This window comes from Puntigrus tetrazona, chromosome 23, assembly GCF_018831695.1.
Source record: "Puntigrus tetrazona isolate hp1 chromosome 23, ASM1883169v1, whole genome shotgun sequence".
Lineage (NCBI taxonomy): Eukaryota > Metazoa > Chordata > Actinopteri > Cypriniformes > Cyprinidae > Puntigrus > Puntigrus tetrazona.
The window spans coordinates 4977123-4996786 of NC_056721.1; the positions used below are offsets into that span (position 1 = coordinate 4977123).

Sequence of the window (19664 nt, forward strand, 5' to 3'; positions counted from 1 at the left end):
GACAGAGAGTGAAGTGCGAAGAAGAAAGAGCGAGAAGACGAAGAAGAACAAGGGGGTAGACGGGGTGAGGCGGAGGGGGTGTATGTAAATCACAACAGCTTGGTCTCACATACACGGACACAGCTGTGTGTGTGTGTGTGTGTGTGTGCGCGCGCGTGTGTGTGTGTGTGTGTTGATCCGAGCCCAAGGAAAAAAAGCTGGAAAAAATACACGCCAACCGCAGCGTTCGAGAAAATGACAAGCAGGCGCTGGTGGTCTGGTTTATTCTGGTCTGGTCAGCTGGTTTGGCTTTTTGGCCAGCTGATGGCATTGCCCGACCAGCTGGAAGGCGCCCGAACCCCTCTGAATGCGGTCATCTGGCCTGGGAGACAAGCACTGAAACCAGCCTGCACTGGTGTGGTGGTTTTATCTGGTTTAAGCTGGTCTCCTAAGTTAAGGTGCTGAAAGACCACTTAAGACCGGCAGAGAAGCAAGGACGCTGTATCTAACCACAAACAGAAAGCCTAAGACGGCGTGCTGGTCTTAAGATGGTCTACCCCGATAAGATGTGGAAAGTTTCAATCTAGCCTACATAATCAGACTGGCAGACCACCTGAGGCCAGGAAACATGCTTAGTAATCATATCTAGAGCCTATATGACGGTATGTTGGTCTTAGATGGTTTTTCCAGGCTTTCCAACTAAACCAACTGGTTCCCCTTCAGACCAGCAAAGACCAGTAAACTAGTTTAGTTCAGTGCAAATGTTTTAACCAAGTTTCACAATCTAACAAATAAACCAGCATTAGGCTTTAGAAGGGGATTAGCGTTTTTCAGATTTTTATTATGAGTAAAGATGACAACACTGTCGCTTGATAATTATCTAATGTAACAACTAACGTGAATAAACAACGAACAATGCATTTATTGCGCTATTTACTCATCTTTGTATGAACATACAGTTATTCGTTGTTTATTCCCGTCAGCTCACAGTGCATTAACTAACGCTAACAAATACAGCTTGTGATGTTAATAATGCATTAGCAAATGCCTAATTAAAAAAACATTCATAAATGCCGCAGAAGTATTGTTCATTCTTAGTTCATTTTAACTAACGTCGTTGACTAATGAGCCTTTTTTTATTTTCTATACTATTTATCGTTATTTATTTGGTATTAATTTATTAATTTTGACAGGTTCCCACAGCTCATTGAAGTCTATTATTAAATCCAAGGCGCCACCTGCCGGTCGCGCTTCGCCACTGCACCCCGCTTAGTGTCAGCTCGTGTAAATTAGTGTTATTACTCACTTTTATCACTTTGTTACAAAATAATATTTTCCTCACAATTTTTACTGTTTGTAACTCTTTTTTTTTAGATCTATACGACCACGAGCTGCTGAGGAAATGCAGTCAGCGCAGAGCATAAAGCAGGATTTCTTCTTTGCTGATTTGACTGGTCTAATTTTCTGCTGCAGTTACATAAACACACACACAATGGAAGACTATAGGGTTATACACAATAACAAGCATAACTTTTTTTCAGACACTGCACTGACTGTACAGATACTGCCTAAAGCCATATCGCTCTGTTCAGATCCATGTTTATTGACCTGATAAACTAGGAGCTCCATCGCCAAACCTCTGTAAATAACACACACATTAACGATGGAGTTAATCTCGATAATATCACTTGTTGTTCGGTAACCCTTGTCTTCTCTCCGTGACAGCTGTGGCTCTGTCAGTGCGGATCCATTATAGAAAACCCGTTAAAAGCGGTTCCTCCCCCGTGCTGCGGTGCTCTTTCCTCTCTGAACATGAAGAAGAGTGATGAATCTTTTACAGGTTGAGCCTGTATTGCCATGGAACACTTCACTTCTCATTACATCACTGTAGCCTCTGCTTCCGCTCTTAAAAGCTTCCCTCCTCTCTGTCACTAACACACACACACACGCGCACAAACACACACACACACACACACACACACGCACACACACACACACACACACACACACACACACACACACACACACACACACACACACACACACACACACACACACACACACGCACACACACACGCACACACACACACACACACACACACACACACACACACACACACACACACACACACACGCTCGCACACACGCTCGCACACACACAAACGGCTATAAATAGCTTTTGGTGATATTTTTAGATGAGAGAACTGCAGATGCTGCTCTTTGAAGAACATTATACTTTTGTAAATATTTCATTTGTATGAAGATTTTGTAGTAATTTGGTTCGCATTTTTTTGAGACATTTGTGCACTTTGTTTGTTTGTTTGTTTGTTTGTTTGCTATCATCTTTTATTTATATCAGTTTTATTCGTTTATTTTGCTTTTTTTATCGAAAGCGTTATTGTCTCGCAGATGTTAACGTTAAAGATTTAAGAATATTCATGCATTAGTTTGTTTGTCACCTTTTTTATTATTGTTTATTTCTAAGTTATATCCGTTCATTTTAGTTTTGTTTTAGTTTGTCTTTGAAGGACGTTGCTCCTTTATAAAAATAATTTGCACATTACCTAAAGCTTTTATTCACAATGCATTATAAACATTTTCAGAATGCACAATGTAATGCATTATATCTTTTTATAAATAATAAAATAATCACGATGCATAATATATGGGTTTATTATGTTCAGTTCCAATTATTCATGAGGTCTTACAATGCATTATAAGCTGCATTACAGGGCATAATTAATGCAGTAAAAGTTTATAATGTATGATCTATCTATCTATCTATCTATCTATCTATCTGTCTATATCTATCTATCTATCTATCTATCTATCTATCTATCTATCTGTCTATCTATCTGTCTATCTATCTATCTATCTATCTATCTATCTATCTATCTATCTATCTATGATAATGATAAGGTTTATCATTAATGTACAAGGATTTAATGAACAAATTTTAACAATGGCATACAAATTTGATAAAGCATTAATTGATTAATTTATTTTAATCATACAATACATTTAATTGGGTTTGTCTTAGTGTGTTTTTAGTGTGTCTCTGGTCCCCAAGACGTGACCCGCTCAGACACCAGGTGACACTGGGCTGTATCCGTAAGAGTATCTGATGGGCTCCTGGGGGTCCGCCGCTCATCTCCTCCCTCCAGTTAAAGTGTGTTGATGTGTGCTCTTCTCAAAGGGGGCTTGGGCCTTTCTATTGTACACTTTTCAAACCGCTAGACCTAATGCAGACTGACAGGCCGGTTAGCAGTCGAGACCTGTGCTACGAGCCAGACGTAAATAGGGACCACAATCAGACTCCAACAAAGACGGAGGAGTATAAAACCTGCCCACACACAAGAGCACTCAGAGAAAGTGAGCTCCTCATTGATCGTTTCGGTGAAGACCCACAGTCATAAAAGAGCTGTGATACAGTAAGTATATTTAGGCCAACTTTAAACACAGCCATGACTATGTTAGTGGATGCTGCCCAAATACTGCACACTATCACACTATTATTTGATGCATTTATCGTGATCAATTATGAAGCTGTTTAGGAACGACAATAGATACCATGTTGGTAAATCACAATAGCCGTAACAGTTTATAGGTAGAAAATAGAAAAAGAAGCACGTTGTTCATCGGTCTTACTTGTACTGATTAATGCTGTAATTACACTGGAGCATGAACACTTATGTAAAGCGTGGCACGCAGCTATTATTTAATTAAAACTATTGATTTCTACAGTGCACATTACAAGAAAGGGGTATATAGTCCAGCGGAGGCAGTACAATACAATACGACTTTATTAATCCCAGCGGTGCAATTTAGTTTCAGGCATAACACAAGCAGACACTGCAAGTGAAGAGCTAAAAGCCATACGGCACAAGAAGGAGAAAGGACTGACGATAGATAAAATAGCGTACTATGACACAGTGTTTGTAAGACATAGAATAGACTGTTTATGTGAAATAGCCTGTGAAACAACGGCAAGAGGAATAACAACCGAACTAGAATAAGGAATCAAATAGGTTTCGGTGGGGTCCGTGTTTCTGCAGGTTCATCAGTTAGTGGCAACTGTGAACGAATCATTTAATCATTTGTTCAGCCCGATTTATATAGAAATACTTTTTGATCAAAACAGTGAAGTTTGAGGGCGTCATTGAATCATTTATTCAACCGATTTGTTCAAAAACGCTGATTCATTTAGTGTTCGAAGCAATTTATGAGCGATTCGTTTGATTCATTAAAAGAATCCTTCAACAAAAGGCATGTATTGTATTCGTTAGCAAAACTTAATGTACTATTTCAGTCTAAAATGCAAGTCACTCAAAATGAATGAGCTGTTGGCCAAATCAGTGTGCATGTGCTTCCTTAGGACTAAGCCCAACGCCTAAATGTTCAGAACGTGATGTTATAAGTAGCCTATTAAACTTCATTTTTCATCTAAACATTACGTATTGAGTCCAGGCCAAGATGCTGATGTAGGCCGTTTGTTCACAGTGGGAACTGTTCATGAATCGACGAATAAACATGGTTTGGTACAAAATATAAAACAATCGACATCCTGCTTGTTTCAGCCAGCCTAGTAATTGTTATGAAAGCCTGTTATAAACTTTAAAACTTGACATTTATGCTTATTCTTTGTTTGCATATATATATATATATATATATATATATATATATATATATATATATATATATATATATATATATATATATACACACACACACACACACACACACACACACACATATATATATAGTGTATATATGTGTGTGTGCGTGTGTGAATTTAAACCTTACTTAAACCTTTAAACGTAAATTGCAGCGTTATTTACAGATTGAACTAACCAACATCACAGAGCCAGATAAAACACATCAGTATCATTCGCATCAGTATCACCACCAGCCTAATATCTGCACGCAATAAATGCAAATGTTAAATCTTTCAGAACTGGGCCGATTGTATTTCCTGAAGGGCGGCCCGATCGCGTTATATAGCAGCACGTCTCCATCGGGTGGCGCTGCTCGGGCTCGCGCGGATGGAGGGACGAGTCTCATCACATGGTCCATATGCCCGGAGAAAGTGAGCGATCATCGCAGCCTCTGCGCTCTCGAAACTCAATCAGAGTAGGCGGCATCCGCGGCGGATGAACCGAGAGCTCGAGACCAGCCACGATGCCCAGCCTGCAGCGGTGCGCGCCGGAGGAGAGCTGAGGAGTCATGCCGGAGGAGAGCGCACAGTAGAAGTCTCTCGCTGAGGAGGGCTGGGATGCTGCGCGCCGCATCTCTCTCTCTGGCTCTGTGAAACGCACGGTAAGCGCGCTTCGCCTTCCCTCGCCGACCGTGTTATCTGCTGTTCAACTTTGAGCTGTTTCCTCCGGCGTTTGGAGGCGTTTTACGCGCTGGGCTGTTGGACACCAACTTTATGAGACTCTCATTAGCTCTGTCACTTTATGTAACTATCATTCCGCGTAGCCTAAATATGCAGTTTGGTTTCAGACTCTAGACGTTTCGCAGACAATAGCAGCCCGAGTCGGTCTGAAACGCGATTAGGGCTGTGCTGAGATCTTGTTCAGCAGGCTGGAGATCATTGAATGGGTATTCTGAGCTCATATTGATGTTCTTATTGATTCTGTATTTTCTCGAGAGGGGCGGCGAGGAGGAAGATACAGTACTGAGAGTAAATTAATAAGGTAAAGATGCTTTAAAGTGTGCACTGAATTAGTTTTTTTTAAGTGAATTCATGCTTGTCTCATTTGCTACCGTTGAAAAAAAAAACTATACCAAAAAGTGCAATGGTGCAATCTATTTTTCAGGATGCCATGGTTCTATCAAGCCATTTCTATCAACATTTTTGCATGACGCTTCTATGTTTTTGGGATGGGACCATATTATTTTTACATAACGCCACGTACTTTTACCATGGTATTTTAAATATATGAGTACACGGTGAGTACTGGGGCTGTATACCGTGGTACGGTGATATTTATACTTATTTCATTATAAAAAATTGCTATCCACAGTACATCCAAGGAACACAAAAACCTTTACGTAATTTTTAGTGCTGTCAAACAATCTCACTTGACCACACCCCAAACAAATGTTTTTGATGAAATGATATACGTACGTGTACTGTGCTTTATTAGTAAAGCGTACATAAACACACACACACACAGTATACATTTACACGCGTATACATCATATATTTGATATTATACAAACAAAAACGTTTATTTCGGAGGCGATTAATCGCGATTAATCGTTTGACTGCACTCGTTATGTACGACTGGACGCACTGCACGGTCATTTAGTGTCTTGATATGTGTTATATGTAACAGTATTAATGTCGTTACTGCACCGGAGGACTGTTTTTGTAAGGGATATTATTTAACGTGGTGGTTTTTTTGCACCTGTGATAAAGCAGCACCTTTTCGTAGAGCGCAGTTAATGGCGCGATCTTCTAAGTGTTGAGTTCTTCCTCCTGGCCCAGCGGGATAGACTTCACTCAGGCAAGAAAGTGACTTAACACCGAGAGCTTATGCCCCCCAGTGCACGCTGACCGAGAAACTGCACGAGTCTGTCCGATACAGTGAATATGGATGAATGAAATCCTCTTACACTGCAGCTCAGACTCACTGTGAGTGAGTGCACGAGAGAGATATGCTCTCTACTGAGGGCTTAGTGACCCATCGACTGTCTTTTGCACCTTATTGTGTCAGCTGTGTTGAGTCTAATGTCATCAGCAGAAATTTTTTTTTTTTACATTTGATAATTATGTTGCAGGATTGTGGATCGAAGCACGCTTGACTAAAGCATGGCCCGTTGTAATCTAATTTCGGTCAGTTAATCGAGTCACAACCTGTTCACATTTTATCATCATCGTCCACCCTTATAGTGTACGTCACTCAAATATCAAAGCTGCTTATCATTACTGATTTTCATGTTCAGCTGCACGGTAATTTTTATTTATTAAACAATAATTTGTTGTGAAACACAAACAACAATTATTGTAGTTCGTATCGTTATCTGGTGAAATACAAACAACAATCTATAATAATATAATAATGATTATAACTGGTACTACTACTTCTGCTATTAAAAATAATAATAATATATTTTTTGTATTTCACCAGACATTGTCATTTCTGTAATAAAGGAAATTATTATTATCATTATTATTGTTGTAGTTGGTATCATTATCTTGTGAAATGCAAACAACAATATATAATAATTCAATAATAATTACACCTACTACTACAATAAAAATATATATACATATATTTATTGTATTATATTTTTTCACAAGACATTGTAATTTCATTAATAAAGGAAATTATTATTATTATTATTGTAGTTGGTATTGTTATTTTGTGAAAGGAAACAACAATATATATATATATATATATATATATATATATATATATATATATATATATATATATATATATATATATATATAATTTTTTAAATTATTATTATATTTTTTCTTTCTTGTGAAATAGATTGTGAAGTAATAATTATAACGGTAGCAAATAATAAATAATAATACCAGTAATCATTATTATCATGTTACGTCATTAGGTCATGTTAAGTGCTCTCAAATCAAATACTACATACCAGTATTAAAAAACTATTGACACCGTCAGCTACCCACACTCACATATATATATATACATATATCACATTTGTAGTTTTTTTTAGATGTCCCAATGTAATAGTTTATCAAAGCAAACATTGAGAAGAGCTTTAGAGACACGTACCCTCTATAGCAGTTATGGGCTTGCTCTTAATAATTCAGAACCACAATAAAACCATTCAATACTTAAATACTTAAAAAACTAGTACATTGTTTAAAAAATGTCTTTGATTATATTTTCGCTACACATAGAGCATCCCGAAAAAGCGATATTACAAGAACCGGCTTCCTCTTATGAAACACACCGTGTATGAAATCATGTAAACTGCAAAAATGGCATGACCTTTTAAGGGCCACCAGCAGCTCTCTTCTGTTTTGCTGCTTGGCTCTTATATATTAAACATGCCACATCCTTACAGACAGGCTACAGTGGCTGCATTTTTAACCACATGACCAGAGTCTGTGTTGTGTGACGTGACAGACCGTCATGCTGTCACAGAAACCGGCTCGCTGCGGGTTCACTTAAGTGTTTGAAAGGTGACCGAGCGGGTCAGTCTTTACGCCAGATACGCTTTTTGCTGTAGACGCTCTCCCACGTGTGCAGCGCGCAGACAGGGTTTAATATGCACGCCGTGCACTCCTGCCACCGTTGATGTCAAAGTAGATTCAGGATCAAGTAACACTCGTATACGCTTCTGTATCTTAAGACAGACATGAGCCGAGAGAGAGAGAGAGAGAGGGAGGGAAACATGAATAGTCCCTATGGATTAGAGTGGAATATGTGTGACGGAGGGTAGAGGAAGGGTTTAGGGCACCAGACACACCGACTGTATGAAAATCCCTTAATAATTAACACTACACAGGGCACGTGGACAGAGGAAGGGCACGAACGGATGGAAAACCACTGTGTACGTGACAGTTACGCAGAGTGGTCAACATGTTAACTAGAACGAATGAATTCTACTGAGAAGTGTTTGGGGGATCTCCCAAAATGAATGAAACATGAAGCTCTCTTTAAAGTCGTCTTAAAGGGACGGCACACCAAAAACCAAAACTTCATGGTGTTGGAAACCCGTACGACTAACATCGTTCCGTAAAAGATATTTTGAGAGATTTTTTAAATGTTTTATTTTTTTCTACGTGGAAGTCAAACAGCCCTCAAAAACGGTTTGGATAACCCTCCGTGTATTTATATGTTGGTGTTAGAAAGCAAGCCATGCAGGTTGTCATGACGTCGATTGGTAATTTTTTTTTTTTGCTAAACTGCTTCCTGAAATAGCTCTTTCATTCTTTAAGGTTCTTGTGTGGAGTTTGCGGTGCATTGTGCCATGAAGGACCTTCAGCATCCAAATCACAAAGGGCTCCTTATAGTGTAAAAACGCTCTTGATTTTACAGGCTTTTCAGATTCACGCTCAAAAAAAAAAAAAATGGACGCTTATTTCACTGGTACGCAGAAAAAAAGCTCTAAAGATTATGGCAGCTGTTTTGGGACACGCAATGAAATAATGTTTATATTTTCCTTTCGTTTCACAGAAGAAAGTCGTACAGGACGGGTATCACTGAGACATTCTGTATATTTTTTATAATAGTTAATTCATTTAATTTTTCTTTGTTTTATTGTTTTATTTCATATTTGTTAATTCTGTCATATTTATTAGTGTTTTAATTTAACTTAATTAAAATGAGAAATGCTGAGGATGTTATATATAATAAATTATATACATATTTAATACATAATATTTTCATAATAATATTTTCAGTTACTTCAGTTAATATATATATATGGGTAGTCTATGCATCAATGTGACTTATGGTGTGAACTGTAAGAATGAAGATACATTTTTTTATATGTTATTTTGTTATATTATATATATATATATATATATATATATATATATATATATATATATATATATATATATATATATATATATATATATATATATATATATATACATACACACACATACCCTCTATGTACCCTCTATCAAAATTTATTTACTTTCTTTATGCACACTTCTGGTCTTATTTATTCAAAAAATGTAAAAAATAAAAATGTATTCATAAACATAGACCAGAAGTCATTTGGGAACAAAATGCTACTTTACTCTCACGTTTCTATTCAGATAAAAAAAAAAAAATCATCCCACAAGCAAAAGAAACCCTTATACGCCGCCATTTAGAATCCATTGCTCATAAGAGTCTATTGGTTTCTGGGTTTTTAGAGCACCGGTACACAGATGGCTTTCTTTTGGAAACTTTTGGAAAAGTTCTCCTGCGGTATCCGTTTCTAAAGGAACCCTTATCGCGAAGAGTCCCAAAGTGTTGTTCTTCACAGCTGAACAAGAGCGACCTGCGCGGGTTTGGGTCACTGGCATCCTCTTCAGTCTGCGGGGCGGAGAGGCGGTGACCCGAGGAACAGCCTCTCGTTGCATCGAGGATGACAGAAAGTGAGATTCATGTTGCCATTCCTCTCATCCAGGCAGACAGGAACCCCCCTCGCTCTCGATTTCTCATCACTGGCTATCATATGCTCAGGAAATAGGAGTGGGCTGCACCAAACTCAATAGGCATTTAAGCACTTAGGAGTATTTCGGGGCCTGTTGTGATACGCATTAGACTAACAGGCTTCATCCATAACACTACACAATATTGATTCATTTCCTCAGGGCGAAGGGCATAATAGCCTTTATCTATTTTCACTCCTTATCACCCTTGTTGCCTAATCACTTTGACTGTTTGCTGCCATTAAGGTGCTCAAAGCGCCAACACCATAATCTCCGAAGGGTAGAAAAACCCGCGTGAAGCACTTGTGGCGTCGCTGATGTAGCAGTGGCATTTCGATTAATTGAAAGACCCTACTTGTGTGTCGTCGTGGTGCTTCGTGCGATGACCGTTAACCAGAAGAGGAAACGCTGGTCTTGTGCAGAGACAGACCGGACTCTGGAACCTTTGCAAATGGTCCCAGCTAATGCGTTTTGACCTATTTTTTTTTCTGAGGATGGTCTGAGATCAGCTTTCCACGTCCTCTTTTGGCCCACGCTGAGTCCTGGTTTCTGTAGCTCACTACGGTCGTGCGCAACAGGAAAAGTGCAGCATGCCTGTGAGCTGCAGAGCATCCGCCTAGAAAACACAGACGTAGATCTGAGAGAGAGGGTGAAGTGAAACAGAGGAAGAGACGCTGGCTTGGCCTGCACCTCGTTCTCAACTGGTTTTGCTTTCGGGTCGAGATGTATCCAGCGGTGACCCAATGCCTGTACCAAAATTGTTCAGCGCACTAAAATATAAGCCAAAATATCAGAAATTGCATTGCTGTGTATTGATAATAATAATATAGTGTCAATGTATAAACAATACCTAAATAACCAATAATTAAATATTAATAGAAAATGATTGCTTTACACATTTAAGTATGCATATGCAAATGTTTTTTTTTTGGAGGCAGCAGCAATGCTCAATATTCTAGGGTGCGCTGGGGGCATATTGACATTTTAAGTAAGTTAGGGTATGGTTACATAAAGCCAAGTACTAAAAAAAAAAAATTGACTGGTACAAATGACTGCTTTAGACAGGAGATCCCTGTTCATTGCATACACTTATTGTCTAACTGTTAGAGAACTCTTAACAATACACAATTAATACTTTAAAGTGCCTCTATTATGGGTAATGAATGGTTTATATTTTGGTTTTGGGAGTCCAAAACAACAGGCTGACATACATGTAAGGTCAAAAAACACTTTCATTTGTCTTATTATATGCACTTATTTTCACCTTGTTCAGCGATTCGTTTTTTTCAAACCACTCCTTTGCGTGACGCTAATCTGCGGTCTCATTTTGATCATGTCTGATAAAGCAATGTTGCGAAGAATACGTTTTCATTTTTTATTCGGACCAACGTGAAAAGACCAGCAAGTGGGCGGCAACATGCTAATGTTTCACGTTGACGTCACCATGAAACATTAGCATATCCCCGCCCAGCTTAGGACCCGTTTTAAAATATTAATAATTCAGAGTCAACTGTTTCTTTTGAGAGACAGTAACTTTACACGTGGTGCACTTTCAGATTTAAAACTTTGCGGGATGTTTGCATTCACCTAGAGCCGTGTTACACACCGCGCGAAACACCGTTTTTTAAAGATCCATAATAAGGGCAGTTTAACTGCGCAAATAAACCTGTAAATGGCTTTTAACGGAAGCAAGAGCTGAAGATGAAGACGCTATAGCAGGCAGAGCAAGATCAGTGTTCACACTGTGCAAAATATTAGAAGAAAATACTAAATAATAAATTGGGGTTTGTCTGAGGGAATCAGATTGTCTTCACACAAGTTTTTATGGTATTTATTTTCATCTTACTTCAATTTAATGCTAATTAATGTAGCATTTAAAAGTGTTCAAATGCATTCAAAATGCTGTTTTCTGTCACGCTCTTTGAGAAGCATTCGAGTTAGTTGAAGCAAGATGTACCTTTTCTACATAAAATTTAAAAACTAATTTTCCGGCGTTTTGTTTGCAGTACTTTTTGTGCGGGATTCATTTTTATTTTTTTAGTTTTATTTTTCACTCTCCTATAGATTGTCATCAGGTGTGCGAAAATTCATTTTTAATCGACTAACATTAAAAAAGCACGAATGCACGTTGGGTTCATGCTTTTTTATAGCTTTATTCGGTTTTAAAAGTCACAATCACAAATTTGAAATTTTTAACAGGGATACTGCGTTAATTGCATCCAATAGTTTCTCACTGACACCGATTTATCCCTGAACGTATGTCCCACAATGCACTGCTCCTCTGCTGTGAGCACCACCTGAGAAACATCAGTGCAAGATTTACCAGATGAGCTCGATCATTTTAGCAAACTCTGTCGACCTCTTCCCATTTCGGCACTATATTACCAATATAAGACGTTCCGCTCACCGTTGCTTGAAAAAACAACAGGATGTAAGACTTAGAAACAGGCTATGAATAAATCGAGTGTCTGGTTTCTATTTTGTAATGCAGTTGAATGGAGCCGTGGAGACCGAGATCAAGACATTGCGACGTTTATTTATAGTTTATTTACAATCACAATCTCAATGCCGTCGTCTTGGCAAACGGCAACAGCATCCTTATCAAAACAACACCTACATGTTGTAGCGAGACGCAACAGTCTGCAGTTTGCCAGGAGGTGAAAGAGTGAGACGGAGTGCGGTAGGAAATCAGTTGTGGTAGTTCAAAGAATCTGTGGTCTTACGTATGAAGAAACACACGCTGACATGCAGGAACACACACACACACACACCCTTGCTGCGCTGTCCTCTTTTACCAGTGTGTCATGTGAAGCAACGGCAGACACCAGTGCAAGTCTATTTTTAGCAAGTGCCTGCAAGACGCAAGCACATATGTTAAAATGCCGCTGAGCGGAATGGCAATGATAGCTATCTTTGCATCTCGTTGCATTATCATAAACCAGACGTGAATGTAACGTATAGGGCAGTGTTTTGAACGGCAGCAGGAATGCTTTGTGTCACGTACGTGTCTGTTTTTATGCTCTTGCTGAACGTGGGTTTGTCTTAGCCATGCTGCTAGCGTGTGTTGCTTTTTTATGAATGCTGTACAGATTGGCGTTCTGCTGCTTTTCTTGTAAGCGTTAGAAGCACACATCATGTTTGTTTTTTTGGTTTCGTTGCAATGGCTGTTAGATGCAGTCGGTAAAATGCTGTCTAACACAAAATTAAGCTAGCGTGACGCCTTAAATTGTAAAAATCTTGAACTGTATCCGTCAAAGAAAATAAACGCCAGAGCTGCTATGCAGGGCTATTTTAATATTACGTACTGCACTGAAAAGAAATGGAGTAAGAAACAAGTTTCACTCAGATATTGTTAATAAATTGTACAAATAATAACAAACTAAATGTAAACTTTAAATTGAAGTAAAAGTGACTGAAATGAAATATTCCAATTATCTTTATTTTATTTACAGGTGTTAACAATAAAAAAAAAAAAAAAAAAAAAAAAATATATATATATATATATATATATATATATATATATATATATATACTGTGTACTAATATTAATATTAGCATTTATTTTTATTTTATTTTATTTGCAGTTAATTAATGTGATTTTGTCATGTTTATTATTTTTAAAAAAACATACCGTATAATCTATTAATAAATTAAGTTTAACTGTATTTTAGTTTTAGTTTTAATATTTTACATTCATGTTTTAAGTTATATTTCATTCCAGCTCAATTACTGAAAAATGAAAACTGCCGTTTTAGTTTTAGTTAACAATAACACTGTTATTCAATGCACTACAGTAAAAACTGACTAAAAACTACCTAAATAAAAAACTAAGCAAATACACATATATAAAATAAGTATAAATAAAAAAATACCTACATTTTCTACACAACTCTTAGCTCACGATTTCCCACCATTACCAAAAACACAAAAGACTGTCATAAGCTAAGTCATCTGGGAAGACTATTAGTTTCGCTCCACCACACAACCCTGCTATTATGATCGAACCATCAGGCAAATATTTTCTTTATTCTAAAATTAGCTAGTCCCTTCAGAGTGACATCTTAATTCACTAAATTACTATTTTTACTAGCGTATATTTCATTTTGATGTACATGTCATCTGTACTGCTAGAAATGGACAGAACCACAAAATAAAACACGATGACATGAACCAGGGATTCAACGAATATAAACAATGAATAAAAAAAACCCCTAACAAGTTCATAAAATATTTAGCACGACCACCTGTGGTTGACCACAGTATTTTTTTGTCTGTTGAGTGTTTTTTTTTTTTGCAGTCATATTTTGCACGCGCCCCGCTCGTGGAATGAGACTAATATAGGTATTAGTGTCTCAAAGAAAGCTCTTTTCTTCCCCCGGTACAGCAGGTGAGGCTTGCGCCGAAGTGATTGGAGGATGAGAGCGCTCTATTTCGGGAGTTTTCTTTGTTGAATTAATTTTGCTTATTTATGCATGCACCTCCACATGAAAGCATCCCGCGGTCCCTGGTGGAACTGATGAGTTGTGAAATGAGAGGAGTTTTAGCTCTTCCTTTCTTTCTTTTCCCGCTCGCTCTCCGTCTGATTCGCTTCTCTGGCGTCTTCTGTTTTTTCTACAAATTTTTGCCTCCCCTCGCTCTCTCCGCAGACGAACGGAAAGGTCACCGAAGTGTTTATTCCCGGGGCGACGGCGCTTTATCGAACGCGACGGATAGATCGGTGCGGCATCGATCCCTCTGATCGATGGCTAGAGTGTTCGGAGGACTACAGAGGACTCTAATGAGATTGTTAGTAACCCAATTAGCTGCAAAAAACACAGCTTATGAATTATGCAAGCCGCTACGCTCAGCCGCCGTATCAAAAATAAACTAAACGCATTATTATCAACCTGATTAGTGGTGAGCAAGGTCAACGAATGTCAGTCTTCGTTATTAGATTCGTGACTTCGAACGCTCCACTAGCTAATCATTTCTGTCTGTCCAGTCAGGACAGGAAGTGAAATGGTATATAACGTTGCTTTTATTGGAAGTAGGCCTGATTTTTGATATGTAAAAGCACTCGGTTTGTGGATGAGACGAGGCTGAGCGGCTGTTTAGCAAGGAATGAGGTTGAGGAAAGACGGATGGACAGATGGGAGGTCGGTCAAATTCGACTGGGACTACATTTTTCATAACTCTGTCAGGCGTAAACCTGCTTCGGCTTTCAAGCTGCATAAAATCAATGAGCGCGCCATTAACCTGCGATTGCACCGGTTCACTCCACCGCTGCCCGCCGTAGTTCACGACCGCATCTGAACGCCTCGGTCTGCCGAGAAAGAGAGAGCGCTTTGGAAATGTCTAACTGTATGACTACAAACATGCTATGACATAAAACCGAATCGTTTCCGATTTGAATCCCCACGTCACACTGAAAATAGATCTTAGAGGAATACTCTGGGCTATTTACAGCATCGGCGTATTAAATATAAACTTCAATGTAAAGCATTTTTCTGCTCGCCTGCTTTCTTAAAGGAATACTCCGGGTTCAAGCTGAGTTCAGGCGACAGCACATGACGTTGATTCAAGTCCTTTTCTTTAAAGACATGTAAAATCTTTTCATTAACTTGTTTTATGAAAGCAGTGGAAGTAACGATAGTATGTTCACTTTTAGCATTAGTGCTCTGTGTGAAGTTGTATCAAAACTTTGTTGACTCAGAAAAATGTAGACGCTTTAAAACAAGAGAAAACTATTTTAAATAATGCAGAAGTTTAATTCCATTTTAAAAGCCTCACCGTATAAACTTTACATTTTTTTGAATCCAGACTAATCCAATTTGAAACGCATGAAGACGAACTTATTTATTCAGTGTTTTTTGGAAGGTTTTCTTTTTGGTTTGCTTCTAAAAAATGCTTGTTACTTAAAAAAAGGATACTTTGGTTTACTTCTAAAATAGGATTTCTTAAAATACACATTTTCAGTGAGAAATATGAATCATTTAAACATTTACACGCACAAACATTAAACTTATATATGTTTTATTAAATGTAATTAAATATATATATATAAAACTATATATGTTACATGTCTACAATATATTATGCATTGCATTTTTATATTACTATATATAAAAATTATTTTTACATAATTTTTTGCATTTTATAAAATGAAATAAAATATGTAATATGTAAATAAAAATTTATTTTTAAAAGTATTAACACACACACACATATGTATACACACACACATTTAAATGTATACTTTAAATTAAATAAAATTATATTATATTATATAATAAAATATATGTATACAATTATATGAAAAAAATAATAATAAATAAATAAATAATATATATATAAAATACACACACACACACATTTAAATGTATATTTTTAAATAAATGACATTACATTTATAAAATATATGAAGTATATGTAAAGGGTTTTTTAAACAAAATGTAATTTTTGGGAGAACTATTCCTCTAACTACCTAATCTACAACTATTTTCCTCTTTTACCTCAATTGTAAGAACTTCATCGTTTATTAATCTTGAAAACAACAGACGAGTCAAAAAACCATTGGGTCAAATGCTGTCAACCGAACGTGGCTCGTGATCGAACCCTACATTTAAGACAAATGCTCTTTGAAATGATCTGAGTCTATGGGTTTGGGTTTGGACAATCCTCAGGCTCTTATATGAATCGGTTAATAATGAAGCGTTATTTGAGCTGTAAAGTTGTCCAAATCATCTCTCCCTACTCGGAGAAACTTTTTGGGTAGACACATGCATAAACATGAGGCTGAAAATCAACCGGAATGTGCTTTTAAGAACGGGGCTTTATTCTCAAAATCGAGATCTTTTTGAGGCTCGAGGTCTGATGGATTTTTAGTGGGGGATTATTAAAGAAGCTCCCTTTGTCTTTTTGCTGCATACTGTACACTTCAAACGTCTCACACGGCTGTTATATATTATTCATGTGAGAATTATGTAACGGTGCCTACGTTGTGAAATGTCATAGAAGATTCAGAGGAGTTTGTTAGGCATCAGGTTCGTGGATCTGATGGTGGATGGAAAAGACAGTTACACTTTATACTGCCATAGACAATCAAGCGGCGCTCTGCTTTGTTCTCCCGCTGGAGAGCGAGCGTGTTTTATGCGTTTGATCACGACGTGTCCCGCTCGCAGTGGTGTGTGGGTGTGGGTTCGTGCGCCGATGTGGAGGCAGGGCGGAGGTTGCCTGCACCTTTGCAGAAGAAGGTGGAAAGTGGGTGAGTCATCCAAAATTAAACCACAAAAGCAAGAGCGGATTTGTGCGCTCCGGGACTGCACACACACACACTCACACACCTGATAGCGCGGGTTAATTAACGATTAACCTGCCGTTTTAAGCAGTAATGAAATGCCGTTTACCTGAACGAAGAATTTCGTAATCGCGAAACGGGTCGGACGGCCGTACAGGTGGACCCTGATCATTCAAACAAATCCCGGGAAAATCCACCGGTTCGCTGTTTAGTAGCCGATTCAAAAGCTGTACATCGTTCGGAAGCGCAGCGGACTGATTCATAACTTCATTAAAAAAATGTGTTTCAGTGAGAAAGCACTGAAACAGGTAAGAAAGAGAAAACGAAAATATTTATAATTAGGCTATCGTTGTATATACATATAATACAAAACAATATACCATTAAATATGTAGCAATTTCAATAGCAATTATCTGTTATATATTTGATACTTTTTTGCATAAAAGATTATGTAGTTAATATATAAAATATATATATATATATATATATATATATATATATATATATATATATATATATATATATATATTAAAATGTATAAATATATACACAATAATATTTTAATATAGCATTGTACTGAAATAAAATATCTAAATAATTAAAAATGTTAAATAATTTATGAAGAGTATATTTGCAAAAACAGATGATTTTTGAAATTGTGAATTTTTATTGTTATGAAAAAATGTATATATATTTTTATTTAATTATTATTATTATTGTTATTTTAGAATATCCATGTTTTATTTCTATCATATTAGTAGATTTTTTGTTATCATATATCATAATATTATACTATAAAACACTGACGCTTCATTATGTGGTATGTGGTATGTCCCTGTATCTGTGCTGGTCAGAGAGCAGGATTTAGAATCAGCTCTTTTGCTCTCGTCAGATGTCTTCTCGTCTGTCACGTCTCGGAGCTGAGAGTAGAGGGAAAGGCGGTCATCTTCTGAGGTGACCCCGTCAGAGACGGCGAGCAGAAGACGTGTCTGTCAGCGGCCGCTGTGCGTCTGGGGTCTGATCAAGAGACGAGTCGCCCCGTGGAAAAGAGCTGGGCGTGTCTGGAGACACAGAGCCCGGGATGGGTTCCTTCCGCCCGCGTGTGCCGCTGTTTTAGCGCTCAGATTGCTTTCCGGACGTCTGAGCGGTCCTCGGGGAAATATAGTGCCTCGGAATCAGCGTACGAAGGAGAGCGGGCGACGGATTGGCTTGAGAGATGCGTCCCGCCGTCTCTTTCCGCAGGGGGATGTGCGTGAAGCCCGGGGCGGGCCGCTAACGTTTATAAAGCCATATGACTTGGTGAAACCCCAGAGGTGTTGTCAGGCTGTGAAAAATGTTGTTAAGTCGCAAGCGCACTAGTGAGCACACTAACACGACTCTCAGGTTAAAGGATCGCTTTACTCATAGCTTGCATCTCGCTTTTTACGGTTTTTCCAAACCCATGCGGAACAATAGAGCTTTAAAAGTACGTATTAGCACGTGACGGGCATGTAGGGGTATGCCCCGGTGACAGCTGAGATTTCCCTGAAGGTCAGACGTGTGACATGCAAAGGCTTATGGGTTTTTGATCGACGTGAGGGTGAGCAAAGGATTCATTTCTCTGATGAACTGTCCCTCTAAATCATTGTTTTCTGTAAACGGGTTATCCGGTAATTGCTATCAGTGAGTCGATTCGCTGAGTTTGTGAACTGAATCCAATTAATTTGACTAAGAATTCATCTTTCATAGCACGAATGATTCTCAATGAGGCTTTGGTTCGTTCCTGTGATTTCAGACGCTTCTCGGTGACTTTGAAAGCTCAAAGCTTGATGCGCTATGCACTTATACACTATGTACTCAGTCTTGTAGTGTATGAGTTATATAAGGTTATTATAAACGGGGTCTGATAGGCCCTCCACCGTAATTAAAGCTGTGAGAGTTGAGTGTGCTTTAAAGAGCACTTTTTGGGAAGCTCGGTGTGAACACTGATTCGGGACGCGCTTAAAAGAAAGACTGATACGGTTTTGCTTTAGACTGCCATCTACCACCTTGGAGGAAAAAAAAAGCTGTGGGTTGTGAAGTGGGACGGAGGGATGGAGAGAAGATCAGACGAGGATGGGGAAGGACGTGGCTTGGGTCTGGGTTGCGTGTCTAACCTCGAGAAGGACCAATCCAGCGACTGGAAAATGATCGCAACGGTTTTTATCACCTCTATCCTCCTGAGCAACGCAACCCAATCATAGGTTTTCTAGGACATCTGTCTCACAAGTCTCTCTGGATAAA

The 19664-nt window shown here is 38.2% G+C and overlaps 1 protein-coding gene across 2 annotated transcripts in view; it reads left to right on the forward strand.

Annotated features, from left to right (window-relative positions):
- The first annotated feature begins 5011 nt into the window (after positions 1-5011).
- LOC122329057 overlaps positions 5012-19664 on the forward strand; it is a 46517-nt gene continuing 31864 nt past the window's right edge. For both annotated transcript variants that reach the window (XM_043225262.1, XM_043225263.1), the window contains exon 1: positions 5012-5295. The gene's annotated coding sequence lies outside the window, so the exon portion shown is untranslated. The remainder of the gene's footprint in view (positions 5296-19664) is intronic.